Consider the following 16,508-nt stretch of genomic DNA (forward strand, 5'->3'; position numbering starts at 1 on the left):
AAGCCTTAAGTCCAGGATATTAAGGCTATGGTTCCGATCTTTCGACCTCTATCCTGGGTTTTGGTCAGGATGACCCTGAGGCTGCTGGGCCTAAGGGCCTCCTGCATCCTGCTGGTCACTCCTGCCAGATGGCATATGCAGGACCTGAAATTCCAGTGGGCGCCGCATCAGGGTACCTGTCCAATTACGTCCAGATCTCGGAGGGCACTGCACAGCAACTGCAGTGGTGGCTCATGAACCGACATTGGGTCCAGAGCAGATCCCTCTCCCTTCCCCAACCAGAGCACACGGCTCCATATCAACCTTCCGGAGCTTCGGGTGATCTGACTTGCACTGAAGGCATTCCTTCGCTCTGTCAAAGGGGAAAGTGGTGCAAGTGTTCACAGACAACACCGCCGCCATGTGGTACTACAACAAACAGGGCGGGGTGGGGTCGTGGACCCTATGTCAGGAGGCTCAGTGCCTCTGGACATGGCTGGTACAGCAGGGCATTTCTCTGGTGGTTCAACACCGGGCAGGTTCACTGAACACCAGGGCGCAGGTGCATGATGAATCACAAATGGCATCTTCTCTCGGGCGTGGCGCAAGGTCTCTTTTGACAGTGGGGAGAGCCTTGGTTAGATCTATTCGCCACCGAAGAGAACGTGCAATGTCAGCAAATTTGCGTGTTGGAATTTCCAAGGCGGCACTCGCTACATGACGTTTTTCATCGCGAGTGGTGTTGCGGTCTGTTGTACGCCTTTCGCCTAAACCGCTTCTGCCCAGAGTGCTGAAGAAGATCAGGCGCGACCTGGCCCAAGTCATTCTTGTGGCGCCAGACTGGGCTCGAAGAGTTTGGTATCCCAAGCTACTCAGTATGACGATTGATTCCCTGATCCGACTGCCTCTTTGGGAGGATCTACTGTCGCAGCAGCAGGGGACAGTCCTCCACCCAAACCTGTCCAGTCTCCACCTCTTTGCGTGGAGATTGAGCTGTGGCAGTTGTCCCTCCACTAAGTTGGTATATGCCTGTAGGTGTAACAAATTTGTGGCATGGTGCGCAGCGAAGGCTGTAGATCCCCTTTCTGCCCCTCTTTCAGAAGTTCTTCTGTTCCTGCTTTCTTTAGCCCAGCAGGGCTCTGCTCTTGGCACTATCAAGGGCTATCTTTCTGCTATTTCGGCCATTCTCAGGCTCCCTGATCAGCCCTCTCTTTTCAAGTCCCTTGTTGTAAATAGATTTCTTAAAGGCATTACTCATCTTTTCCCCCCTATTCCTTTCGTAATGCCACAGTGGGACTTGAATCTGGTTCTTACATATTTAATGTGCACTCCCTTTTAGCCTCTTCACAACTGTCCTCTTCATCTGCTGGATTTGAAGACTGCTTTCCTGGTTGCCCACACCTCTGCCAGGAGAGAGAGTGAGCTCTAGGCTCTCTCTTGTAAACCTCCGTTTGTATCTGTCCATCCGTAGGACAAGTCTATCCTTTCTTCCAAAGGTTGTCACTGCCTTTCAAATTGGGCATACCATCACTTTGCCCACCTTCTTTCCACCTCCGCATATTTCCAGAGAGGAAGAGAGGCTCCTCCGTCTGGACCCAAAACGTGCGCTCTCGTTTTACCTGAACCGCACACAACAGTTCCGGGGGTGGATGACCAACTCTTTGTTGGCTACGTTGGCGCCAAAAAGGTCGGGCGTACACAAGCCGACTATCAACTGATGTGTCATCTTGTGTATTAAGGCCTGTTATTCTCTGGATAAAAAGGAGCCTCACTTGGGGCTGTGCGCCCATTCCACCAGGGCGACGGCTGCCACTACGGCGTTGGGAGTGGTGTCCCCTTACAAGACATCGGTCAGGCAGCTATGTGGGCCTTGTTGCACACTTTTACTAAGCACTACTGCCTGGACAGCCAAGTCGGGAGAGATGGCTTCTTAGACCATTCTGTACTCTGGGACTCCTTGGTGTGATCTTGGTTCGCAGACCCACCACCGGGGCTGGTATTGCTGGGGTATCTATTCTAAGATAAGAAATCCATCACTATGTGTTTCTTTCAGATGAACAATTTACTTACCTTCGGTAACAATATATCTGTAAGAAACATTATTAGTGATAGATTCCTTACTGCCCCACCCATCTTCCCCATTCTCTGAACTGATTTCTGCGGTTAAGGTCATGCCTTTCAGAGCCCTTGATTCAAGGCAGCAGTGGTCAGTATCTTGCATGGCTCTGCGTTTCTGTTTCAGAAAGTCAGGTACAGAACTGACGTCAGTGCGCAAGGGCGGCATCTAAGTAGCTGCCGCTACGTCATCTCGGCGACCACAACGCCAACGACGGACGCGGAGCCGCACAATGCCACCTTCCTATGCGCAGGGGTACTGCTGATGAAAACTTTCAGGATCCAGTCTGACGCCTGGGGGTAATTCTAAGGTAAGAAATCTATCACTACTAATGTTTCTTACAGATATATTTTTACAGAAGGTAAGTAACTTGTTCATTAATACCGCCAGAACTTACAAGGGCTGCCTGGCCTAACAACCGGCCAGGAGAGATTATTATACATATTCATATGTTGGATTTATATTGTGTGGTCTTATCGTATATCTTTTCATATAAAATGGATACTCATTTTTATAAAACTCGTGTGGAGTCTATTTGTGGTGTCATCATTGGGTTGCTGTGAGCGTGGTTGCAAATACTTTACACATTTGCCTTGAAGATAAGCCTGGCTGCTCGTGCCAAGCTACTGAGGGGGTGAGCGGGGGCTATCTCAGAAGGTGACCTTCCTTACCCTTACGTGGAACAGCGAGTCCCTATTTGGCCTAAGGTACTTACCTCAGCCAACCAGGGATCCCGGATCTAACAGGGACAAATGTCCCATTGCTCCTGTCTCCTAACCCATTTTTTTTGTGATCGGATTAAGACAGAGTCCCTTCCCTGTGAGCTATTCTGGGGGCTTTGAGAGAATTCAATATTTTTATCTCCCTCCTCTTTCTTCTGTTGGGAACCCTGACCATCCTTCTGGGAGTCCCCCCTCTCCCCCAGATGCCTTCTTGGACACTCTGGTACTTACCCAGCAATCTTCCTCCTTAGCAAGCTCCCTGGGGTCACTATCCACTAGTTGTTGACACAGCTCTGTAAAACAAGCATACAGCTTAAAGCGTATAGCTGTTCAGAAGCTGTTCAGAATCAAAAGGTGCAGCAAAATATATTCATTGACTTTGTTGCTTTTACCCAACCACTCACTGCCTTGCTGGAATAATCTCTGAAATTCACCCAAGACTGATGTGACAGTTGTGACTGTCCCTGAGCCTCTGGTGGTACCTTTTAGGAATTAACCCACATTTGTCAATTAAAATGGTTCATGGGAGCATACTGCACCAGTTCCGTCACCTCTAGTGTTAGAAGGGTGTCCTTCCCCTACTGTTAGCATATGCCTTTATAGGCTTGCTCCCCAATCCCCCACTAGGAGCTTGTACATTCTACAGACTACCTCATATGCAGAAAACCATTTGTCTATGCCATCTCCCACCACATAACTGGGCACCAGATCTTGTAGTATATGGTTCCTCACCTCCCCAGTGAACACTGAAGGTATGCTGCCACCATTGTTGCTGGATTCTGCTTGTCTGGCTTTGAGCTCCAGCTCCTTCATGCTCACCCCAGGAGCCAGTAATAGTTTCTTTGCAGCCAACCCCCTTTTTGCCTTCTCTCCTCTGCCTCCAATTTTAACTTGGCCAGCTAAAGTTTGAACTTCCTCTCAGCCTTTCTGTCCTCCAGCTCTTCTGGGGACAAACTACAGGAACACACACTGCTTTCTACCCTGACAATGGTCTCCACTACTGGGTACTACTGCTCAAGACCTGTGCCCAGGTCCTCCTCTTGCTCCCCCGTGCACTTTTTCTCATCTTCTGATGTCCTCAGCAATGGTGAGCCTCTTCACATGCCCTGAGAGCCTTTTGAAGCTCCTCCTTCTGGAGCTCCTTTTGGCTGGAGCCCTCTATCCATGCAGAGACTTATGAGTTCAGCTGCAGTGTACCTTTCTAGGTTGCTGTGCTCAAACTCCATCCTTGCTGGTAGGATCACAGGCACAGACTGTCAGGTAGAATGGGAGTGAGTTTGGGAAAAGCAAAAGCAGCCACTCAAAAAGAATTTAAAATGAGGTTGAATCTGGTATCAAATTATTTAAATGGTATATCTGTGTTGCACAAATCACTGTATGGTACTGCACAAACACACGTCCGGGATCCCTCCGCTGCCACCAATATGAGAAATTGAGTTGTTGGTTGAGGGGGTTAAGGGCAATACCCTACTCAAGCAACAGCCACAGTCCTTGTCAAAGTGAGCCACAAAAATGAATTACATTAACCTGATCTTATCCCTCTGTTAGCTTGGCACAAAAGCAGTCCTCCCCGCATACTGAGGTAGGATCGAGGTCGGCCGGCGCCCAGGCCAAGTCCCCTCTGGAGGTCCTCATCGAGACGACTCCGACTCGGCGTCGATGGACGCCGTTGTCGACGTCCACGCCTCCTCTTTTGCATGAGGTTGGTGTTCCTCCCGACTCGTCGGACGACGATGCGACTCCCACACGGTGTCAGTCGACGCCGGTGCCGGCACCTACGAGGCCAGAGGTTGACGTTCCTCTGGACTCCCCAGATATGAGGTTGTTTCAGTCCATGGTGCAGGTACCAAGTGTTGTGTGGCCTTTGGATCAACCTCTGGCGCCTCCACTTTTGCTGTCTAGTGGATGGGTTAGTCTTCAACTGTCTCTTACCAACGGTTTATTGTCGCCTCCCCGGATGGCAAGTGAGGCCACTGCAGCCTACGCCCGAGCTAATCACTGGGCGGCAGCTATTCTTCAATTTCAGCCCCCTGTGGTTTCCCTGCCTTATGATCCTTTACTGGATCTTCTCCACATGGAGCCCATTGAGGTGGAGCCTTTGCTGCCCCTTGGAGCATCTTTGTTTGACATCATGCTTGGCAAATGGGCGAGGCCCTCCTCTGGTGACCCTGTTGATCGGGCCATTGTTCGTCGACACCGTCCTGCCCCTGATGATCCACTCTGCCTCTCCCTTCAGCCTAGAGCTCAGGGCCTAGTTGTTTAGATGGCTTTTGACTTGCAGGCTTCCTCCGCCTTGCCATTGTTCCCACCAGGGAGTATAGGTGGTTGGACACATGTAGTCAGTCGCCAGCTTTTCGCCTCTGCCAGTGCTGGCATCCGCGCATTAAATAAGGCTTGCATGTTCGCACGTGCATCCTCTGCCCTTTGAGACTTGGTCAAGAACCTTCTTCATTCTGTTCTCTGGTATGTCTGCTATCATATGGTGTTTGCGTTGTTGCTTCTATGGTCAGCCCTTACTGGGCTTGTCTTTCAAGGTAGAGGATTTACCATGTACGTCTCTGCTGTATATTGTCTTATGGCCTCGTTTTCTGTCCGCTTTCCGAACTGCAGTTTTTCCACATTCCCTGCTGCTTTGGCAAAGGTGTTTTCAACGCTTCTGCTTTGGGTTCATTCTGTAACACTCTCAAGAGGAGTGTTCTCATCTCCGGATACTCGCTTCTTGGGTTCCGGGACCTTTAGGTTGGTCCTGACTGTTTCCACTAGCGTGCCTAGCTCCATCTCCTCATCTGTCTTGCGGGGGACCGTGCTCCTCCTGGGCGAGGGGTGGATGGCGGATGGCGCTTACGGACCTGGACATTGTCGTGTCCAGTTCTGCTTCCACATGACTGGTGGTACTTTTTCTATCCCTAGTCTATTATTGTGTTACACTTCATTTTTTAGCATCTTTCCTCTTATTCTATATCTGCTCTGTGCTCTTACACAGCGGTACAAAAGGGGGTGGCGATAGACGGAGCATCTGAACCAAGCAAACACTCACACCCAGTCAACAGATCTGGGTTTAATCCATCACCGTTCTTTAGCCCACTCTGCCACCCCAGTTCAGACATGGCCATATGCAAATCAGTCTGACCCTGTGCCTCATGGGAACAGTTCAGCCCGAACTGCCAAGCCATTCCTTCCCTGGACCGGAAACAAGCTTCCGAGGACCGGTTTCTGGCATTTCGGCTACGTTCCCTCTGGAACTTGATGGGGTGCAGTCGCAGATCCTCCTCCTCTATGGGTATGGCTTTGGTATCTATTCTAAGTGAAGGAATCTTCGCCTGGATGTCTCTATCAGATGAACAAGTTACTTACCTTCGGTAACGATGTATCTGGTAGAAACACAGTCTAGCCGCAGAGTCCTTAATGCCCGCCCGTCCTCCCCGTTCTGCGAGGAACTTTTCAGGTTGGGATTTCTATACTCTTCTCCCTCCGGGTGGCTTGACCCTTCTACAATGTGACATTTTCTCTTCACTCTAACACAGAATGCTTCATTCTGTTAGCATTGCTCTACTCCACCCACTCTTGGGATTGGGCATACGGTATGCTTATATGTCATGTGTCCTTTCCAACACTATGCCTGAATTGTATGGTGTGAAATCTATTTCTGTTTTTCCTACCCCGCTCTCCCCTTCTCCATCGCCTTGGGGTCTCTTACCACCGCTGTGACCCATTGGTTCAAGTTTATTGGCTCCACCACATTCTATAGGTCTCTTATTGGGGTTACGACGTCTCTTTCTGTTGACGTCTTCTGATAAGCTTGATCCTGTGTTCCGGACTTGTTGTCCTTCACGGTTCTACGTTATGGTTGCAGGTTTTCTGTTGTCTGCCATGCTGTTTTTTCACTTCCTCATCTACCTCCAAATGTGGTTTGGCCTTCATTTTTGTGGGGTTGCTTCTCAGAGCAGTGCTCTGCTCTTTCCTTTTTTGACTTTTTTTGACTTTTTTTTGACTTTTCAAAATACAGTGCCTGGCACTGTCCTTTATGGTGCTGTTTTTCACCTTTCATTTTCTTTCTCTTTTTTTCATCATTTTTGCATACTGTTCCCATATTCTCACAGTTTTTGGTGGTGGCTCCGCGTTGTGGCGTAGAAAAGTTTTTCCAACAAAAACTAATGTCAGCGCGCCGCTAGGGGCATATATGGCTCTGCTGACGTCATGACCATGGACAACGTCAGGGCGCAGAGGTGCTGCTGCGGAAAGTTTTACGGATCCAGTCTGATGTCTGGGGATATTCTAAGTTAAGGAATCTGCGGCTAGACTGTGTCTCTACCAGATACATTGTTACTGAAGGTAAGTAACTTGTTCATTTGGACTTATGTTTTTTTGGAAGTTGAAAATCTCCAGTGAAACGAAGCTGAAGATGACGAGGGCCCCACGGGCCAGGATACCCCTTCTGCAAGTAGCCACGGAGCAGGATTTACTGCTGCGGCGTACGTAGCGCAAGCTGCTGCGAAGTCCATCTGAACGGTGATGGATCTTGGGCAGATCAACGAGCAGGTATGTCTCGATCTCCTGTCAGTTGTCAAAGCACTTTATGGGCAAACATTTTTTAGTTTTCACCCCCCAAGTCTGCACAACTTTAGCACTACTTCCAAGGGCTGAGGACTGGAGAGGCACTACTTGGACAGTCAGGACTCAGGCGGGGTCCAGGTGTGGGTTTAAGATGGTTGGAGCCTTTACTGTCCCTGAGGCTCTGATCAGAAGGCAAGCCAACTTACCCTTGGAGTCACTCTAGAAATCCTGGGTTGAAGTAGAAGAGCAGGGTTTAAGCAGCAGGGTAGACCTCTGAGGGTTTAAAGCAGGGTTCAGGCAGGAGAGCAGTCCTTCTTGGGGCAACTCAGCAGTCCATAGCAGGCCACACCACAGCAGCATGTAGTCCTCGGAGTCTTTGCGAAGATCCAGAAAGTGAACTGAAGTGTGGATATTAGAGTCCTATTTCTATAACTAGTGACTCTTTTGAAGTGGGAGAAACTTCTAGAAATTTTTCCTCACAGAAGTATATTGGATTTCCCATCACCCTGCTCTGATTCCATTCTGTCTGCAGACACAATAAGCTTAGTGTGAAGTTCTTTGTGTGAGTGCAAGGGGCAGTCTTTTAAACTGCAAGTAGGGCTGTGCACAGCTCTGCCCCCCACCCCCCAAATCCTGCCTTTAGTGGCTCATCCAGATACACCTAGTCCCTCTGTTGTGTGGTTGTCTGAAAGGAATACACAAAGGCAAACTACACCTAGTCATGTGACCAAGGAATAAGTTACAGGCACTAAAGAACAAGTTACTTACCTTCCTTAACAATGTATCTGGTAGAGACATATGTTAGTTGTAGATTCCTTACCTTAAAATTTCTGTCTGGATCCAGAGGTTTTTCTTCAGCATTGTCCCGGTGTGTCGTTAGGTGGCGTCGATCGGCTCTGTGTCTGTCGTCCGAATCGTGGGCGCCGGATGACGTTGCGGGACCTACATAGATGCCGCCCATGTGCTCTGACTTCAGTTCTTAACACAACTTTCCACGCCAGAAGCACAGAGCCATGAAAGACACTGACCACTGGTGCATCAAAACTAGAGCCCTATAGGAGAGTCCCTATCCCTAGCAATCAGTTCGCAGAGTGGGTGAGGCGGTAAGGAATCTACAACATATGCCTTTACCAGATACATCGTTACCCTAGGTAAGTAAGTTGTTCATCTGATAGAGACTGTTAGTTGTAGATTCCTTACCTTAGAAAAGATATACCGCAGGAATACCATCCCCCGCGGAGGGTCTGCGAACCTAGATCATACCAGAAAGTCCTAGAGGACCGAACGGGCAAAGTACCCATACCTCTAGACTTGGCTTCCCAAGCAGTAGTGTCTGGCAAATGTGTGTAGGGATGCCCACGTTGCTGCCTGACAGATGCCAAGTGCTGGCACTCCATGTGCTATTCCATGGTTGCCGCTGTTGCTCTGGTGGAGTATGACATTGTTCTACATTCTGTCCATCAACTGTGTTTTTTGCAATTTTCACCCCGAGTGGGCTGGGCATGCTCAGACGTGAGTCCCTGGCTCTCCACCACTGGAGTCAAGCTAGCCAGGCTGAATGAAGGCTGATAGACAGAAACCGGTCCTTGGATGCTTGATTCCGGTCTGGGAAAGACATGGCTTGGTAGTTCGGACTGGACTGTTCCCATGAGGCACAGGGTCAGAGCTGATTTGCATATAGCCAGTGTCTAACACAGGGTGGTGTGGAGTGCAAAAAAAATGATGGATTTAGGCCCAGATCATTGTACTGGGGTGAATGTATGACATTGTTCTACATTCTGTCCATCAACTGTGTTTTTTGCAATTTTCACCCCGAGTGGGCTGGGTATGCTCAGACGTGAGTCCCAGGCTCTCCACACCACTGGAGTCAAGCTATCCAGGCTGAATGAAGGCTGATAGCCAGAAACCGGTCCTTGGATGCTTGATTCCGGTCTGGGAAAGACATGGCTTGGTAGTTCGGACTGGACTGTTCCCATGAGGCACAGGGTCAGAGCTGATTTGCATATAGCCAGTGTCTAACTCAGGGTGGTGTGGAGTGCAAAAAAAATGATGGATTTAGGCCCAGATCATTGTACTGGGGTGAATGTATGACATTGCTCTACATTCTGTCCATCAACTGTGTTTTTTGCAATTTTCACCCCGAGTGGGCTGGGTATGCTCAGACGTGAGTCCCAGGCTCTCCACACCACTGGAGTCAAGCTATCCAGGCTGAATGAAGGCTGATAGCCAGAAACCGGTCCTTGGATGCTTGATTCCGGTCTGGGAAAGACATGGCTTGGTAGTTCGGACTGGACTGTTCCCATGAGGCACAGGGTCAGAGCTGATTTGCATATAGCCAGTGTCTAACTTAGGGTGGTGTGGAGTGCAAAAAAAATGATGGATTTAGGCCCAGATCACTGTACTGGGGTGAATGTATGACATTGTTCTACATTCTGTCCATCAACTGTGTTTTTTGCAATTTTCACCGCGAGTGGGCTGGGTATGCTCAGACGTGAGTCCCAGGCTCTCCACACCACTGGAGTCAAGCTATCCAGGCTGAATGAAGGCTGATATCCAGAAACCGGTCCTTGGATGCTTGATTCCGGTCTGGGAAAGACATGGCTTGGTAGTTCGGACTGGACTGTTCCCATGAGGCACAGGGTCAGAGCTGATTTGCATATAGCCAGTGTCTAACTCAGGGTGGTGTGGAGTGCACAAAAAATGATGGATTTAGGCCCAGATCATTGTACTGGGGTGAATGTATGACATTGTTCTACATTCTGTCCATCAACTGTGTTTTTCGCTCTGGTGGAGTGAGCACGCAACCTCACAGGAGGTTTCTTCTTCGCCAAATCATAGCTTATTTTGATGCAGATAACAACCCATCGGGAGATGGTCCATTTTTTCTTAACAGCCCAACCTTTCTTGGCACCCACATAGCCAATGAAGAGTTGATCATCAACCCGAAAGTCTTTGGTATGATCAAGATAAAAAGACAAGGCACGTTTTGGATCCAGGCGGTGGAGTCTCTCCTCATCCTTGAAGGGATTTGGGGGTGGTTAAAAGGTGGGCAGAGTGATAGACTGTCCCACATGAAAAGGTGTGACAACTGTAGGAAGGAACGAAGGTTTTGTCCGATGCACCACTTTATCTGGATAGACATATAGTAAAGAGGGCTTAGTGGATAAAGCTTGCAGCTCGCTCACCCCATGAGCAGAGGTGGTGGCAACAAGGAAGGCAGTTTTGAGAGTCAGTAACCTGAGAGAGCAGTGATGAAGAGGCTGGAAGGGAGCACACATAAGAAAAGTGAGAACCAGATTTAAATCCCATTGGGGCATTACGAAAGGAGATGGAGGGAACATATGAGTAAGGCCCACAAAGAATCCATTAACAATAGAAGATTTGAACAAGGAATGCTGATCTGGCAGCCAAAGAAAAGCAGAAATAGCTGCTAGACATCCTTTAACAGTGCCTTAAGCAGTTCCCTGGCAGGCCAAAGAAATGATGTACAAAAGGACCTCGGAAAGAAGAGCAGTAGGGGAGTCAACAGCTATGCTGTGCACCATGCCACAAATGTGTTCCATCTACAGGCATATACCGTTTTAGTGGAGGGACGCCTGGCTGCTAGGATAAAATTACAGACTTCCGATGGAAGGTTGAAAGCTGTCAACTGCTGCCGCTCAATCTTCACACAAGGAGGTGGAGACTGGGCAGGTTTGGGTGAAGAACTGTCCCCTGCTGCTGTGATAGAAGATCATCCCGAAGAGGAGGTTTGATCGGAGGATTGATGGCCATGCTCAGCAGGTCGGGGTACGAGACTCTTTATGCCCAATCCGGAGTTAAAAAGAATGACTTGAGCACTCTGGGCAGAAGTGGTACAGGCAGGAAGGCGTACAGGAGGCCGCAGCTCAACTTGCAATGAAAAGCACTGCTGAGCGAGTGCTGCCTTGGAAACTCAAATGAGCAATACTGCTGACATTGCATGTTATCTTCGGTGGTGAACAGATCTAACAAAGGCTCTCCCCACCACTGAAAGAGACCTTGCGCCACCTTTGGATGGACACTCCATTCGTGATCGACCAGGCATCAATGGCTGAATTCGTCCGCCCTGGCATTCAGGGTGCCTGCCAGGTGATGAACCACCAGGGTTATGTTCTGATATTTCAGCCATGTCAAGAGGCAGAGAGCCTCTTGACAAAGGGTCCACAACCCCACCATACCCTGTTTGTTGCAGTACCACATGGTGGTGGTGTTGTCAGTGAGCACTTGCACCACCTTCTCCTTGAGAGAGGGAAGTGAGGCTGCACCCAATGGAACTTCAGGTACCTCTGCAGAGTCCGCATATGCCATCTGGCATGATCCAACAGCAAGATGCAGGAGGCCATTAGGCCCAGCAGCCTCAGTCATTCTCACTGAAATCTGGGATTTAGGCTGAAACATCGGTATCATAGCCAGAATATCCCTAACTCGCTGCTTGGGAGGATAGGCCCGAAACAGCATTGTGTCTGGAACTGCCCTAATGAAAGGAGAGTCTGAGGGGGAATCAGGTGTGACTTCGGCACATTGATAGTGAACCCCAGCTCGTGCAGGGGGCCCCCAGTAGTTTGGAGGTGGGAGACGACAGGGTGGGGCGAGCCCGCCTTCAACAGCCAGTTGTCGAGATAGGGGAAGACGGGAACCCCTGATCTGTGCAGATGCGCTGCGACCACCACCATCACCTTTGTGAACACCCGAGGGACTCTGGTAAGGCCAACGGGGAGCACAGTGAACTGAAAGTGCTCGTGGCCCAATGGGAACTGAAGGTAACGTCTATGGGCTGGCAGGACGGGGATATGGAAATAAGCACCGCCATCCAGTCTCCTCGATCGAGTGCATACAGAACTGGGGCTAGGGTGAGCGTTGTGAATTTCTCCTTCCGGAGGAAGAAGCTGAGGGCCCGGAGGTCTAGGATAGGATGCTGGCCTTTGTCCTTTGTAAGCACCAGAAAGTAAATGTAACAGTAACCACAACCTACTTCTTGCACAGGGACCCTCTCTATGGTTCCTCTGGCCAAGAGAGCCAAAACTTTCTTGCGGAGAAGAACCAAATGATCCTCCAACATTCAATCATAAGAGGGTGGCATAGAAGGAGGGAGTAGCCCCTTTGGACTATTTGCAGAACCCACATGTCCGACGTGATGTGTTGCCAGAGGAGGAGGTGATGGCGAATCCTGTCTTTGACTGGCTGATGGGCATGGAACATCAGGCTAGGAAGGTGTGGATGCACGGCAGGGGGGAGAAGGGTGGACTGGCCTGCCCACTGGCTCCCTTACCATGAAGACGCTGTGTCCAACGTCTGCCTCCACGCAGAGGCTGGACAGATTGCGTGACTTTTGGCTGGGCTGGACAGGTCGTGGCTGAGCGACCGCACGAAAAGGATGAAAGGCAGACTGAGGTAAAAGGGAGGTAGCCAGGAGGCCCAAGGATCTGGACGTAGCGCGAGAATCCTTGAAGCGTTCAAGCACTGAGTCTGCCGTGTCGCCAAAAAGGCGAGTGACATCAACGGGCATGTTCATCAAAGAAGACTGAACATCATCCCAGGAGCCAGAAGTTCTAAACCAGGCCTATCGTCTAAGAGCTACCAACGTGGCAATCATTCTGCCCAGTGAGTTGGTGGTATCTAGTCCACATCGTATGGTGAATTTTGCTGCATCTCTCCCGTATGCAAGTGCTTGAGAGAGAATGGCCTGGGCCTCCTACGGGCACTGAGGCAACACCTATGCCATCGTATCCCAGATAGTAAATATGGGAGTATCGTCCCAAGAGGCAAATGGTATTCACCAACCGCAATGCCAAGTTGGAGGAAGAAAACATCCTCTTCTCAAGGTGGTCCAGTTCTCTGGGGAGGGGTGTTGGGTCAGGAAAGCTGGGTTGCCCGGAGCGGGGTGGTGACGGTGGGCAATGGTCCTATCCACAGTAGCCCCTGTCCTGAACTTGGACTAAGTGCCCAGTAGGACGTCCGTAAGGGCTTCATCGAACGGCAAAAGGTGTTCAGAAGTGAAAGCCACAGGCTGAAGCACCTCTCTTAGGAGATTAGTCCTGACTGCCACCGTAGGGAGCTCAAGGACCTGAGCTGCCCTCCTCCCCACCACATCATACGAAGCTCCCTCTTCGGTAGCCATAGTAGTAGGAGAAAGCAAGCCAGTAGAGGTGTCCAGATCACTGGCATCATCCAGGTCCATTCGCCAGTCCAGTTCTTCAAGCTGGTCAGTTAAAGGGTCCAGCCCCAGTCCCAGTTCTCTTAATCACCTTCTGCCCCAAAAGGAACGCCAGGAATGAACACAAGGACAAAAGTCCCTTCCAGCGTCAGGATCGACATCGATCAACGTCGGTCCGGCTCTGTGTCCACTTTGTGTATGAGGATGGGGATCGGTGCCAACCGGAGGCATGGTCGATGCCGGGAGCGTCGTTGTCAGGATCATTGTCAGGGAAGGTATAGTGACATTGACCGGCGTCAATCTGGATCCAGGCCTGGAACCACGGGGGCCCTCCGGGCCAAAGCCGCCAGCATTGAAGGCCCAGGGCTGACCGCCGGGGAGAAGTCCAAGAACCTCTGTGCTTCTTCGATGACTTCTTGTGTTTCTCTGACTTACCCGATGACCTCCCTGACGACTTTGAGTGTGACGAGGAGTGTGGGCTCTGCAACCGTTCTCAATACCTTTCTCTCAAACGAGAACAGGAGCGACACGGAGCATAGTGCCAGGCATTCAGCAGGTTTCGGGACCTCTCCCACAAAGCCTTCTGGTTCATGGCCCGGCACTCAGAGCACAACTTCGAATAGTGGTTGTGCTCCAGACAACAAAGGCACACGAGGTGCGGATCCATCAAGGACATCACCTGATGACAGGAGCTGCAAGGCTTGAAGCAGGTCCAACATTGGGACATCCCTCGATGCACCAGGAGTTCGGAACTCAAAAAATAAGTAGAAAAAGACTAGCCAAAAACAGCTAAGGGGTAGCCCTCTCCGGAACTGCGCTTAGGCTGGTGCGGAAAACGAAAACTAAGTCCAAGAACCCCTGTGCTTCTTCGACGACTTCTTGTGTTTCCCTGACTTACCCGATGACCTCCCTGACGACTTTGAGTGTGACGAGGAGTGTGGGCTCTGCAAACGTTCTCAATACCTTTCTCTCAAACGAGAATGGGAGCGACAAGGAGCATAGTGCCAGGTCTTCAGCAGCTTTCAGGACCGCTCCCACAAAGCCTTCTGACATTGGGAGATCCCTCGATGCACCAAGAGTTTAGAACTCAAAAAAGAAGTATAAAAAGATTAGACAAAAAACAGCTAATGGGTAGCCCTCTATTCGGATCTGCGCTTAGGCTGGTGCAGAAAAGGAAAACTAATGTCACCGCGCATGGACGGCGTCTTGGTAGGTCCCGCGACGTCAACCCGGTGCTGACCATGGACGCTGAGCCAACCGATGCCACCTAACGACGCGCCGGGGTGTAGTCCTGAAGAAAAATCTCCAGATCCAGACTGACGCATGAGGGAAATTCTAAGGTAAGGAATCTACAACTAAAAGTCCCTATCAAATTCACTTGGACAAATAAAGAGGATTTTAAATTACAATTCCTCAGACACCAAGGATGACTTTCCCAGCTGTTCCCAATCAAAAGGTATCACTTTGAGAGAGGTAGGCCTCACAGTAGTGAAAAAACTATTTTTGAGTTTTTCACTGCCAGGACATGGAAAACGTAAAAGTTAAACATTTTAATCAAATTACACCCCTCCCAACAGGCTGTCTAGGACCTGCCTTAAAGGTAATTTACATGTATTAAAAAGTGTGTTTTAGGCTTGGCAAAGGAGTTATTTTGCCAAGTCGAGTTGGCTGTTTAAAACTGCCAACAGGCTACAATGCCACATATTAAGGGGGGCTACTTGAGTGGGTGGAACAATACGTTCTGCAGGCCCACTGGTAACATTTAATATACCTACCCTGGGTATATAGTGTGTCCCTTTACTTATTAGTAAATTAAATACGCCAATCAGGTGTAACCCAATTTTACCATGTTGTAGGGAGTGAACACAAGCACTGGTTAGCAGTGGTAAAGTGCACAGTGTCTTCAGGCCAACAAGAATGAATTCAGAAAAATATGAGCGGTGAAGGCAAAACGTTTTGGGGGAAGACCACTTTAAGGCTGACATGTCTAACAACACCCTTCTGCAAAAACTCTACAATAACGGGATCTGTGAAAATGCTTTCAAATGGATTACTTTTCATCTCCTAGACCACCAGAGAATAATTCACCTACCCCCTTTCATGTCACCTCCTCACACACAACACAGTGGCATTCCTCAAGGGTCCATTGTATGCCCTCTATTATTCAACATTTACTTAACCCCATTACTAAATCTTGCAACCTTACCTGTTAGAACTATGCAGATAATACCCAAATACTTTTTTTAAAGGATAGCCATGAAGACCTCTACAATTTAAAACGTAAAGACTGCCTTCAAGCCATAAACACATGGATGATGGGGAACCATCTAAAGTTCCGGGCCGCAAACACTGTAATAATGATATGCAGACAGTGTGAAAACTACCAGCCTACTGCCATATGGCATAAGGAACTTGAAGCCCCTCCGATAACATCAAAGAAAGTTAGAAACCTAGGAGTAACCATTAATTCAGACTTATCCTTGATACCTCATGTTAACAACGTCACAAAGAATTCCTTCTACCTAATGAAAACACTGTGTCGCATCTTCACATACCTTGCATACCAACATAACTGCAACCCATCCTCCTTCTTGTAATCTCCAAGCTTACCTATTCCGACAGCCTATACTTTGGTGCACCCGCATTCATTATAGGCAACATTCAACTCATCCAAAATACTGCTGTAAGGCTTCTTCTCTACCTTCACCCAAAAGAGCACCTGACTCCAGTCCTGGAACCGCTGTACTGGCTAGTCAGAGCTAAACGGGCAATATTCAAGCACTCCGCATTTTCCACAAAGCCTCCAAAGGAAAAGCACCACTATACCTACAAGTTAAACTCAATCTATATAAACCAAACAGATCAGTGAACTCCAGGCTAGCACCACTTATCGTACCACCCTACCATAATAAATCCATAGAAGCCACTGTTTTTTCAGTACATGCTGCCAAGCTCTCAGCCT

This window comes from Lissotriton helveticus, chromosome 6 (genome assembly GCF_964261635.1).
Source record: "Lissotriton helveticus chromosome 6, aLisHel1.1, whole genome shotgun sequence".
Classification (NCBI taxonomy): domain Eukaryota; kingdom Metazoa; phylum Chordata; class Amphibia; order Caudata; family Salamandridae; genus Lissotriton; species Lissotriton helveticus.